Source organism: Rhipicephalus sanguineus, chromosome 9 (assembly GCF_013339695.2).
Source record: "Rhipicephalus sanguineus isolate Rsan-2018 chromosome 9, BIME_Rsan_1.4, whole genome shotgun sequence".
In the NCBI taxonomy this organism is placed as follows: Eukaryota; Metazoa; Arthropoda; class Arachnida; order Ixodida; family Ixodidae; genus Rhipicephalus; species Rhipicephalus sanguineus.
The window spans coordinates 78,729,286-78,741,449 of record NC_051184.2 but is presented as its reverse complement, the minus strand read 5'-3'; positions in this window follow the sequence as shown (position 1 = coordinate 78,741,449).

Here is a 12,164-nt window from a genome sequence, read left to right as displayed (position 1 = left end):
GCGTGCCCCTGCATAGGTGTAAACTACATTAAAGGGCCCCTAAACCACCTCCGATATTTTTTCAAACAGTTCAAGTAAACACGCGCATCGTCTGCAGAAAGCCATCACGATCAACGATGCCACACGTGGCAGCGCTGCGAGCCGCGGGCGCGCCACAAAGTCCAAGAAACAATTTCTACTCCTCTCCCGGCCCTTCAGATCTGCCTAGTGACGTGTGTGACGTCAGCGTGTTGAATCTGTGATTCGATATGCAGGCGATGCTGCGATTGGTCGAACAAGAACACGCGACTTCCGGTTCGTCTGCAAGCAGCTGCCTGCGGTCCTTGCTGTTCTTCCTCGTGTTAGTCGTGTTGCCCTTGTGTGCGCGCTTGCGAATCGGCAACTGCGGCCCGTAACGCAACTACCAAATCGCTAGCGTATCAGCACAGTCACACCTCGCGGTCTGATAAGCTGCGCGGACTGAATCCTACAGTGTTTTGCGATGGTTTTCACGCATCAGTGCTTGGCTGCAAAAGCGCCGACTGGAAAAAATTACAGCATATCCACGGGTGAATGATGAAGAGCTTGGGCGAACCTCCTGAAGCAATCATGGTCCCGGGATCCGCTTCTCGTTGAGCCCGTTTCGCAGTGGCGTCCTTGGCGCGCACCGTCTCGAGATCCGCCTGGCTGCCGCCAAGCGAGCGCCCGCCGCTGCGCATCGTTCATGCTCCACCAAAGATCCGACACCTATGGCGACGATCCAGGATAATGAGAGAAGCGCTCGCTCCCCGCGCATCCCCGCGCAGCCCACGCAGCAGCGAATCGGAGAGCAGCGGCACCTAGTTTCAGCGCCATCTAGTGTCGATTCACATAAGCGCCATATTGCACAATTCTATTGGACCAACGCCATCTAGGAAATGAGACGAGAAATGGTGATGACGACACAGATTGTGTACAGCGCCATCTAGAATATCGTCCCTGAACTGCAGTTTGTATGTACTTCTATAAGACAGCGCCATCTATTATACTGTTCGGGAGATACTGCCGCTTACGCCGGACGCGTGACAAGGTTAGACTAAGAGGAGCTACGCCCCTAAAAACGAAAGGGCGCGACACGTGTCACCGTATGGGTCCATCATGTTGGCAATCCTTTGAAGGCGTGCGCGCAACACAGGGTCCATACCGTCACAATTCATACGAGCATGGGCCAGCACGGCAAAAACAGCGGTTAGCCGCAGGGGCGTAGCCAGAAATTATTTTCGAGAGGGTTCAACCATACTTTATGTATGTTCGTGCGTGCGTTTGTATGTGTGTGTATATATATACGCAAGCAAAATTGAAAAATTTCGGGGGGGGGGGGTTGAACCCCCCCAACCTCCCCCCCCCCCCTTGGTTACGCCCCTGGTTAGCCGAGAAGCACGGAGTCGCGGCAACCGGAGGTGCCCGCTGTTCCGAAGAGCGCGTCAGCGATGACAGTATGTCACGTGAGATTGAGAGGGGCACTCGGCGAGGAGGGCGAAGCGGCTTTGGGAGAGGAGATCAGCAGACGAGTCGAGGGTAGCGAAGGAAAGTGTGAAACAAGCGATGGCAGCATTTCGATCATCAAACGCGCGGAATTCCGCTATTACGGCACCGTTTGGAAAAATTCTCACGGCTATGTGTTCGTTGTAGACTCGTGCGCAACTCTCACAGCACAACTAAATTTCGACCTCTGGGTGGTTTAGGAGCCCTTTAAACGATAAAAACATTGTTCGCAGCATTAAGGAAACAAACTACGGTCCACAAAGAGGTATTATATGGACACTCTCGGCGGGCTTTTGCCGTCGCGCTCATGTTTTATGTCAAGTGCGTATTGATAGCATCGCCCGGCGTATCGTATGCTTTACTCGCGAGTATGAAGCGCTAGACACATGGTGCGACTCGGCATCCAATCTGACGTACGACGCCGCACGCGGCGTACGACGATTCAGGACATACGGGGCGAACGAGCAGTCAGCGCGCAGGCTCCGCCCACATAGACGTGAGACGCTGCCCAGGCGGCGCTGCGAAAAGCACGGCCACCAGCGCTCTCATCGCCGCCCTGGCAATAAATAGGTAGTGCAAAGCAAGCCGTCCGGAAGCGAATGTGCGTAGGCCGTCGCGTAGGTGTCGAGACACGGTTTCTTGAAAATCAAGGGCCTGGAAAGCTTCTTTCTTCAATCCACGCTTCAGAAAAGTAGGAAGCTCATCAAAGCGAACTGTGAGTACAATGCGAAAATAGTTTCAGCTATTTCAGCGCGCTGCAACTCGCAAGTACAAGCGACCATCGCACGTCATCGAGTTTGAGGCAAGCTTTCCGACGTCCGTTCTTTAGCGCCTAAATGCGTTAAATTTGTGTATATACAGAATGTCAATGTGATGAAGCCCATACACGATAAATTTATCTTACGATCAGTGGTACAAGGCTTGCTTTATGAGGGACGAATGGCCTTGCCTTTTCAGTTGCATTCTCCCTTCAACTCTCGTTTCCTGTGGGTTGGATTGTTTTATTACGCATTCTCAAATGTACTTGTGACGGTTTTTTTCAGTTTGTATATACTCCTAATGGGGATGCATGCGCGTCCACTTTCGCGGGGTACAGCCAAAAGAAAAACCATGGCCTCCGAGATTGGCTAAAGCAATCGCGGAGGCCACAGGCAAAACAAACATGAAGGTGGTGACGACCACATTTTGAAAATTACTTGTATGACGCACGTGTTAGAATTTGCTAGTTAAAACCGTAAGTTTGAGCCTTCAAAGCGTACGTGCGCGATGCTGTATGGTGATAACCAATTCATATTATGGGAATCACACGATGTCACGTGTCTTCAACCTGCCTCTAGCTGCTCACTGTGTGCTACACTGCAAGAACCGTGGTCAGAGACTCTGCTGAGCTTCACAGTCGAGGTTACCATGGTTATGCCTCAGGGCTACGCAAAACAATAACAGCAGAGCCACATTATCAGACTTATCTCTCAAGCGACCGGCTTTGGAGAATGCGAGTAATTCGCTTACGCAACACGTTCAGAACGGCCCGTATCCAGCTCTCTCGCCTTCTGCTTCGTACGACAGCTATGGAAATGTGTAAAACTAAACGTTGTTATTCGGCCCTTTACGTCCGTGGCTATTCACAACGTAACAGCGTCGACTGCGGGGTTTCTTCGTAAGGCGCGGCGCTGTCGCGTCTGCTTCTGTTTTCGCCTTCGTTCTAGCGAGTGAATCGGAGTGATCCGGCGAGCACTTCATGGTGGCTCGGTGGCGCGTCCGACGAGCGGAGAGAAAGTCACAGCTTTCTTTCTTAGTGTTAAGTCAGAGGAGTAAAACTTCCTATACCATCCATGGAACGGATATGCAATCGCAGCGCCGGACGAGTGCCTGGTGTTTGGGGGCGGTACTAAAACATGGCGGCGCATTGCAGACACGCACTGGGGGACGCCATCTTGACGAGGGCTGAGGATCAGTGTGGCGGGGGGGGGGGGGTATTTAGCGCCAAATTCCATTGGGATGCATCAGCAAGCCAAATTGAGCGAGTGGAAGATATTCAGATGGCGAGCGCGCGACCTTCTTCCTGTTGCAAAATACGCCACATGATCAAAACGGCAACCATTGCGTTCTAATAGATCAAGGTTTGCACATCCACCTATTTTTGCGCCAGTTATTCTAAGTAAGACTTTGTTTTTGTTTACGTGTACACGTAGATTAGTCAAGAATAAAGAGCAGAGTTTATTTGAATGTTTTATTGCCTAAACGTACCATTCATACAGTAAAACACAACTTGAATTTTTTTGCGTTTTTGGTCGCATACAAAAGTGCACCGCTCATGCCCGCATGCTAATAACTAGGTATCAAGCCAGTGCATATACAGGCTATACGAAGACAAAAGAAAAACAGTAAAAATTATACACAAGTTCACCGATCGTGCCTTTCGTCCGTCGGGATCCAAAATAATTTTATGCCGGTGTTGCGTGAAGAATTTCGACACCACTCAGCGCAGCCCGATTTGTGATGACGGCGCGAGTCCATTCATGCGTCTGTCTCGCTGATACTTGCAAGGGTTTCGCTGAAGCAAACTTTACGGTGGTAAAAGCGGCCTTTGGGACACCGTAGGCCGTAGCATACATCCATGGGCGCGCGACACGAAATGCCCCTTTTTCGCCGTGACAGATAGGACGGCGCAGTTCCCGTTTTCCACTCCGAGTGGCGCTGGTATTTTCGCAATCTCGAAATGCAGCCTTTAGGTTCACTTGCGTATTAAAAACTCTGAAGTTAATAAGTAACCTGGGAATAAATATAAAATGGAACAACAACGTTCATTTATGCTGGTAGGTAGTAAAACCCCCAAACATTAGGATCGCTGCGGTCACGGGACATAAAAACTGCGAAGTTTCATCCCCCTGGTTAAGTGAGTTGCACCTGGTTCCACAGCCAACTGTGCAAAGGAGTCGGACTTTGTACTACCCAAAACTGCTCCGACAGGTGGCGCTACGTGTCTTCGAAACTCCGGAGTCTGACGTCTATACGGCACCTCAGCATGCATGCTCGAGAAACATCGTATCCTTTTCATTAAGTACAAAACAAACAACCTTACACAGCCATGCATGCTTTGTTCTCTAAGAACATTGCCAACATAGATGAGCCTTCGCGAGAGACAAACATCGCAACAGCCCACATTCATTCACGACTCCGAGCGTAGGCCTAGCTAGGCGGGCGCTGCCGGTAGCGCTGCTCGCGATCAAATGCGAGCTCATCGTCGAGCGCTTATTTTTGCCAACACGATAAAAACTGGTACTCTAATATAACGCGTTTACATGCGCAATTGGTCTTCTCGACGGCCTCGATGTGACGAGCAAAGGTGGAAACGAAGCCAGCCGGTTCGCCGACACGGCCTGTGGCCCGATGCCGTTGTTTACCTGCGAATGGCCTTCCATCGCGGTTCTATATCTCGCTAGTGGCTCGGAAGCGGGCGTCGCCTTGCAGAAATGGCCCCCTTCAAGCATCATTTTATTCATTCATGAATTATTTCATGTTAGAAACAAGGTCTTAGTGTTCCTTATGACACCGTCATCGGCGATGCCCGCCAACGCCAGGGCAATCGGTGCAATCGGAGCGGCGAGGAATGAACGAGCAACACGGGCGCCACCAGCGGCGTTACGTCACACGTCTCCCGCGCTACCATAGCCTGCGGCCAACAGACCGACGCGGCAGCCGCGCGGCTACATTCAGCAAGTTGGATGCCCACGCGGCGTGCGAATCGTCTCCGTATGTTGTTGGAACCTCTTGGACATCTGTCAGATGCGGCTGTTGGTGCCAACAGCCGTGCGGCGAATCGCATCCAAATTCGCACCATGTGTCCAGCACTTCAAGGTGCACCAGTGGGGCAGGCTGCGATGCTAGAGCAGCAACTGTGAAAATTGGCCAAAGGGCGCGCTCGCGAATACTGGCGCGCACTCTATCTCGACAGACATCAGTAGACGGCTCGTATATCCTTGTACGTGCTGTGCTGTTCTCACCGCTTGCTTGAGGAGATGCGTCGAGATGCCAGTGCTCGAGTGGCCGTAAACTACGGCCACTCGAGCACAAGGAGGTTCCTACGGTTTTTGGATTCTGGCAGGAATCTACAGCAGTCGACGAACGGACACCGTGGACATAAATTTTTCTGAGCTGGGTCCTCGTTTTTCTCTTTTTTTGGGTCTTTGAAGTGTCCGACACGGCGTATGGTGAGCTTAGCCTAAGGCTCAACCTAGGGTCGAGAAGCCACCGGTGGCGGCGGAAGCTCCGCCCGGAGACAAATTTAGCCATGATGGAGTCCGTGGAAGGCACGGAGATCCATCCGGATGAATTGAACGCGCCGGGACAATGGCACGTTAGCAAAAATAAAGAGAAGGCGACCCCTCCCCCCAGCTCCCCCCTCCCCTGAACCTAAGGAACAACGAGGCACGTCGAATGGAAAGCTGTATGGAACGGCAGCGAGCCGCTGAGAAACGCGCAGGAAGGAAATTAGCGGCCAAGTCGGTTGAAAGGCATTTTGCCGGACTTCCAGACGGCGCCGCGAAAATAGCCTTGAGGCCACGCGGCGGTGTCGTCCGTCTGCTGAAACACCGAAATACCCATCTGGCTGACGCTTAGCGCGGCTGGCGTCAGGCCAGACGCGGCCGCAGAGGACGTCATCTCGATTAATGTAAAGCAACATACCACTCTCGTCGCCACAGTTAGCGCGGAAAGTAAGAGAAAATACTCCGACTTGAAGTTCCTCGTGTTTGAAGGGGAAACGATCGAAGGGGCTACTTACATTGCTATGCCGGAGGACTTCGGAAAAGGCGTTTGAAGTCCCTTTGACTTTCTCGGACGCAAATATCTTGAAGAGGCTGCAAACCTACGGGAATCCTTTGCGAACACTCGGAAAAAATTCTGCACCCTGCGCTAAATCCTGCGCTAAATGCAGCTTCACTACTGTGAAACCTGAGCAAGTGCGTAGTATGCACGGGCACCCAGCGATTCCCGTTCGTAGAGTTCCCACTACTCCGTTTACCAAACCGTGGATGATGTCAATGTTTGAGGAAAGCACGTAGGATTTCCCCGGCATTATTAGAATCTTGTTAGGGAGATTCGCAAACTCGGTGCGCGACATGCGCGCTGCTTTTAACAGGGGAGTTGTTTACGCTTTTCATGGCGCCGTGTAGTGCGAACAGAAATTATCATCATCATCAACCGGCACGCGCTCGCTTTGTTCTCTTCTTCATCTGCTCCTTCGCTCCCACAACGCATGCGCCTCTGATATGTCCGGCGTGGAATGCAACAACCCTGATGGGCGAGTCTGTTACGTGACTGAAAATCACGTAACATCACTTAATTAGTCACATAACTAAAATCACGTAACTGGTCATGTCACCAAAATCACGTGACATCACGCGACAATTATTCACTTTAAATCGCGCAATATCTAGACACGTGACGAAACTCACATGGCGTCCCGCAACAACTAGTCACGTGCTAAAAATTTCGTAACCTGATGTAACTGATAACTCACCGCACTGAACATCTCTGTTCACAGTACTGTGTACTCTGTTAGGATGAAGCTATATATATAGCTGCGCCTAACACCCAGAGCGTCGTAAAGGTGGCAGGTACCTGTGAATGGAGCCAAATATTCCAACCCATTGCGCACCTCTGCGATCTCAGAAAACCTCCATATTTTCTCTAGCCACGCTGCAGACTTCTGTCTCGGTATTTAGCTGGAATTAAAAGAAACACCAACGTAAAGTCCAGAGACAAAAAAGCTTTTATGTTTCTACATATCCTTTAGGCTAAAATCTCACACATGAGGATTAACGTAACCCTCTTGAAATTATTGCTCCGAATGGATACAACCGGAAGATGTATATAGTGAGGTATTGAGCCTGGTATGCTGGTACTGATAATCGTGGAGGCAATAGAATAAATTCAGGAGCCCTTCCCCAATCGGGAATCTCGGCGTTGGCGTGCCTGACGTAATGCTTTTTACATGCGAAAGCAACTTATGCTCGGTGCAGTGGCCGTTTTGCAACGTCCGCACACATACTGCGCATGAGCCAACTCTCCCCCTCCCCTCGCGTGAGCGCGAGGAGGTGGGAGGAGGTGGCGTGAGCGCTGCTTCCGCTTCGTTTCTCCTCTCCCGTTTCTCGCTCGTATAAAGGCGATGCGCAAAGCGCCGACGACGCCATCTGCCGCCACGGCTCGGAAGCGCTGACGGGTCCCAGCGAGCAGTTTTCCCGCAAGCGTCTACGCGAGTGCACGGATGGATGTGTTTTCATCGTGATTTAAGGACTCTGTCGGGCTTCAGCGATGTCGAAAAATAACTGCTGCGTTGTCGGCTGCTTAAACACACAAAAAAAAATCGCCAGGAACGCACTTCTACAGGTTTCCGGTGCTATTTCATGAGCGAGAGCGCCGGCGGCGGTGGATTGCGGCTGTACAACGTAGAAAGTATAAGCAATCGCGCTTTGTTTGCGGCAGTGTTAGAACGATTACCGTGTTTTTATTTCTACATTTATGTCGCTACGTCTTCAGCGAACGCTACTACGTTTACACTTGGTCGCCTCGCCTGCATTGTAGACGCTACGATGCACATGAGGTTGTTATTACTGATAAGACGCGATGCCTAGGCTCTCTTGAGAAACGAATGGCGCGAAGCGCAATGCCAGAGAATGTGGGGCAGGTGATGGCTCCTTTACAAAAGCGCCGTGGAATCACACGTGTGGTGCACGAAATCGGCTGCATTCTACCCAGGGGCGTAGCCAAAATTTTTTTCAGGGGGGGGGGTTCAACCATACTTTATGTATGTTCGTGCGTACGTGTGCATATATATACGCAAGCAAAACTGAAAAATTTCGGGGGGGGGTGTTTGAACCCTTCCCCCTTGGCTACGCCCCTGATTCTACCTAATGATGGCACTGGAATGCGATCACCAGTGCCTGCGCACGGCTCACAAAGGAGGTTGCTGGAGAGGATCCACTGAGAGGATCCCATTGCATGTCGGTAACGTGATAACGCAGACGCTGCGTGGCGGCACAAGCGGCGCTTCTGCAGCCCGACCGCGCTCGCCCGCTCCCTAAAAAAAAGAAAGAACATAAACAAGAAACAACTCGATTCGCTTAAGAAAGGTCGAAATAATAAGAGAACGCCTGCTTTCACTTATCGACAACAAAATATATTTTTTTCAGTGAAATTACAGGGGCTCGACGGACACGCACCGACGTTCTTATCTGAACACTCCAGCAAATACGTAGCCAAGCTGATATGACAATCTAGGTGACCACCAGCTCCGCAGTGGCTCAGTCCCGTGCCACTAGCGCAAGCTTCCGAGATAATTTTTCACAAGTTTATCGTGCTGGTTTCAAAGTTTTACCAACGCTGACCCTTCGCGTGGCCGCACCCGTGAAATCCACGCGCCGGTGCGACAGCACTCTCTCAAAATCTACTATATAAACACATGGCACGTAAACGAAGCTACTGTGGCGAGAAAAAAAAAACGTTGGTTCATGCGTCAACGCGTGCCGGCATTAGTGATCGGGACGTTTAAAGAAAGCGGTGTACTTACGATGAGCTCCGCTTCGTAGGGAAGCTTGTTGACGCTTGTCTGTGGCAAACACTTGGCGCGTATGGTGACATTATCGTACCACACAGCTGTGACATCGGACACATGTCCACTATTTTAAAATGCGGCTCCTTTGCGCACACTATCGCCGCAAAAGTAATTATTTGGGACGCGCAAAGGCGGCAAATCGCACGCGCACACTTCCGTCGTGCTTGCAGTGAAAGGAGGCGTCTGCTACGCGACCCGCCAACGGTTCCAACGGCCGCCGCTACGCGGCTTTCAGTGGCGCCCCTATAGGCGCTGCGCATCGCGTATAATGCGGCTCGCGCTCGCTCCCGTTGCACTCTCCTTTGCAACGGCGCTATGAACGCTCGCGAAGCTGAACGTAAACGGCAACGCCGGCAAGCGAATGTCGGAGCTGCGAGGCTGCGAAAGCACGCGTTCGCTGTGCTTCTGTCGTTCTCTCTCTGTGCAACTGTGTGCGAAACGCCATGAACAACGTCAACGTCGGCGCTAGTTGCAGTGGCAGCGCCACCGCCGCCGAATAGAGGAAGGCTCGGGAAGCCGAAAGTAAACGTCAGCGCCGGCAAGCGGTAATTCAAACGCCTCGACAACCACCGTCTCATAAGTCACATAAGAGAAACGGAAACTGTATGCGCACCCCCCGCGATGCTTTCGCATCCCACCATGGTTGCCAGTAGGGGGATACGATGTGTAGTTTTGTTTCTTTCTCTCTTTCTTTTTATTTTTTCTCTTTCTTTCTTTCTTTCTTTCTTCTTTCTTTCTTTCTTTCTTTCTTTCTTTCTTTTAGGTAGTGGTCATTCCCGGGTGGAATCTGCGTGACGTCTTTAATGTTCCTAACAGTGTTGTTCAGCCTGTAGAAAGGCCGAGCGAAAGGACCACCAGGCGATCACGGAAATGCAGTTTAGGGATTCAATTTTCTTCAAGTCGGAGTCTTCCTGAAATGCGCAGTTCCTCATATCGACCTTACGCGTTGTTCAGCAGATCGCTTTTAGTCCGGCAACACAAAATATTGCGATGAAGAGCCCACAGCAACTGTACCGCTTTCCACTTGTTTTGTGCATTGTCGGTAGAACGCATTCTATGCTTCAGTTGTGTTCACATTTGGCAAAAATAGGAGCGTTCAAAGCACTAGCTTTCGGACCGTGGGGACCCTGATTAAAACACCAGCCCATGAAAGAAAATGTTTTAACACGAAAGTGTTTTATGCCGGGGTTCACCAAGATTTACATGACGTATTTCCGTCACGGAAATACGCCAGCAAAATGAACGCCATCAAATGGCAAAGAAAAAAAGTATAAGAAAAAGTTCCGTTGACAGGAGTCGAACCCATGACCTCTCGGTCCGCGACGATGGCCGGCGGGCGTTTAACCCACTGAGCTACCGCCAAACGTTTTCTTTCAGGGTATTTATCACACTGAGTGTTACAATGCACAATAAGAGCACAAATAAAGCAAACAAAAGTACAATCACGTAGCGACAATAAGCGCTCAAGCGTTACTATGGACACACTCAATGGCTAACGCAACGTGCAGTAAAGAAGTGAGAGTTCTTGACATCGTGTTATGTTGAAAAGGTGGTGAGACCGAGAACCTCCCCAAGAGGGGGTACCAGTCCGGTCTCAAGTCCAGGTCGTCATAAATGTCCTTTAGGTGAATAGCCATTCGAATGAAGTGTATGTTTGAAGAAATGGTGGGTTCTGCATTTCGGTCTTGCATACGTGTCTTCCATAAGCTATGCATACCCATGAGGAAAAACATATCATATGACACTTCATCAAATGATATTGGCATGAGATAACGTATGGTGTGAGAATTAATGACAAACCTTTTCTTCAGTGCTCGCTGAAAGACATCCCAGAACAGAATAGCGCCTTTGCAGCTAACAAAACAATGTTCTATTGTTTCCGGCACACCACATAGAGGGCAGTTAGCAGAAGAAACAAAAATACCTTTACTTTTTACCATGTGTTTACCGGCAGTGATTCAGAGTGGACTTTATAAGTAGCTTTTTTGAATTCCTCCTAATTCAAAAAAGCTACCGGCAAACACACAACGGAGGCTAGATGAACGCGCGTCTTATCTTTCACACTTTTCTTTCAGAGTGCTCTGGCACTGATTGATGGATGCTATAAGCGTCCCCTTTATAACGGGGTGGTGACATGTGTGCCACCAGTCTCAAAAAACAAAACAAGAAAACGTGCCGTCGCTGCGACCATCCCATTCGGCGCGTTTCCAATAGAAGCGTAATTTAGTTTAACACACCGCGAAGTTGTGGCTTAAGCCCAAGCCTCGCTCATAGCGTCCATCCATATAGAAAAATTGGGCGCGTATCTGCGTGCTTCGCTGCAAATGTCGTCTAAAGACGATAAAAGAGGCGCTGCGTGAGATATGAACGCCATCTGGCAATACGTCGGGAAACGTGAATGCTGTGTTGCGGGCTGGTAGTCCCGGCGCAGCAGCAGGCGAAGACCGGCAGTGATCAACGCGACCGGCGGCGACGCCAGCCAGCCCGAACACGCGGTTTGGCGCGAAGCGCCGAAGCAGATGAAACGTCCGCACTCAGCGAGTACTCTCCACACACGCTTTTATATTCACGTCGCCTAGGTAAAGCAGGAATGCCAGAGCGGCGCCCCATGACACTCGTACAGTGCAATACTGAACCGAAAGCGAAACACAACAATGAGCTCGTGCAGAGGGCACGGAGGAAGCCAAGTTTCGGCGCAGTCGCATTTTCAGCGCATCTTAAGAAACTAGGGTCTCTAGAATTACGTATCTATGTATTTTTATGCATAGATACGATGGACACGATGATGCCGCCTTCCATGTACCCACCTACTACGCTCAAGAAGCCATTGCCCGCGCCGACCATGCACGTCAAGTTGCGCGCGTTCGGTTAACCGAATCGCAAGCGGGCCAACAATCTCGCTACAATCGCCGTCACAGAAACGCCCACTTTCTTCCTGGATCTCTTGTCCTCCTCTTGTCTCCAGCACGCCATGTTGGGCTTTCTGAAAAGCTCCTCTGCCCGTACACCGGACCATACCATGTATGCCGCCAAGTGACCGACGTGA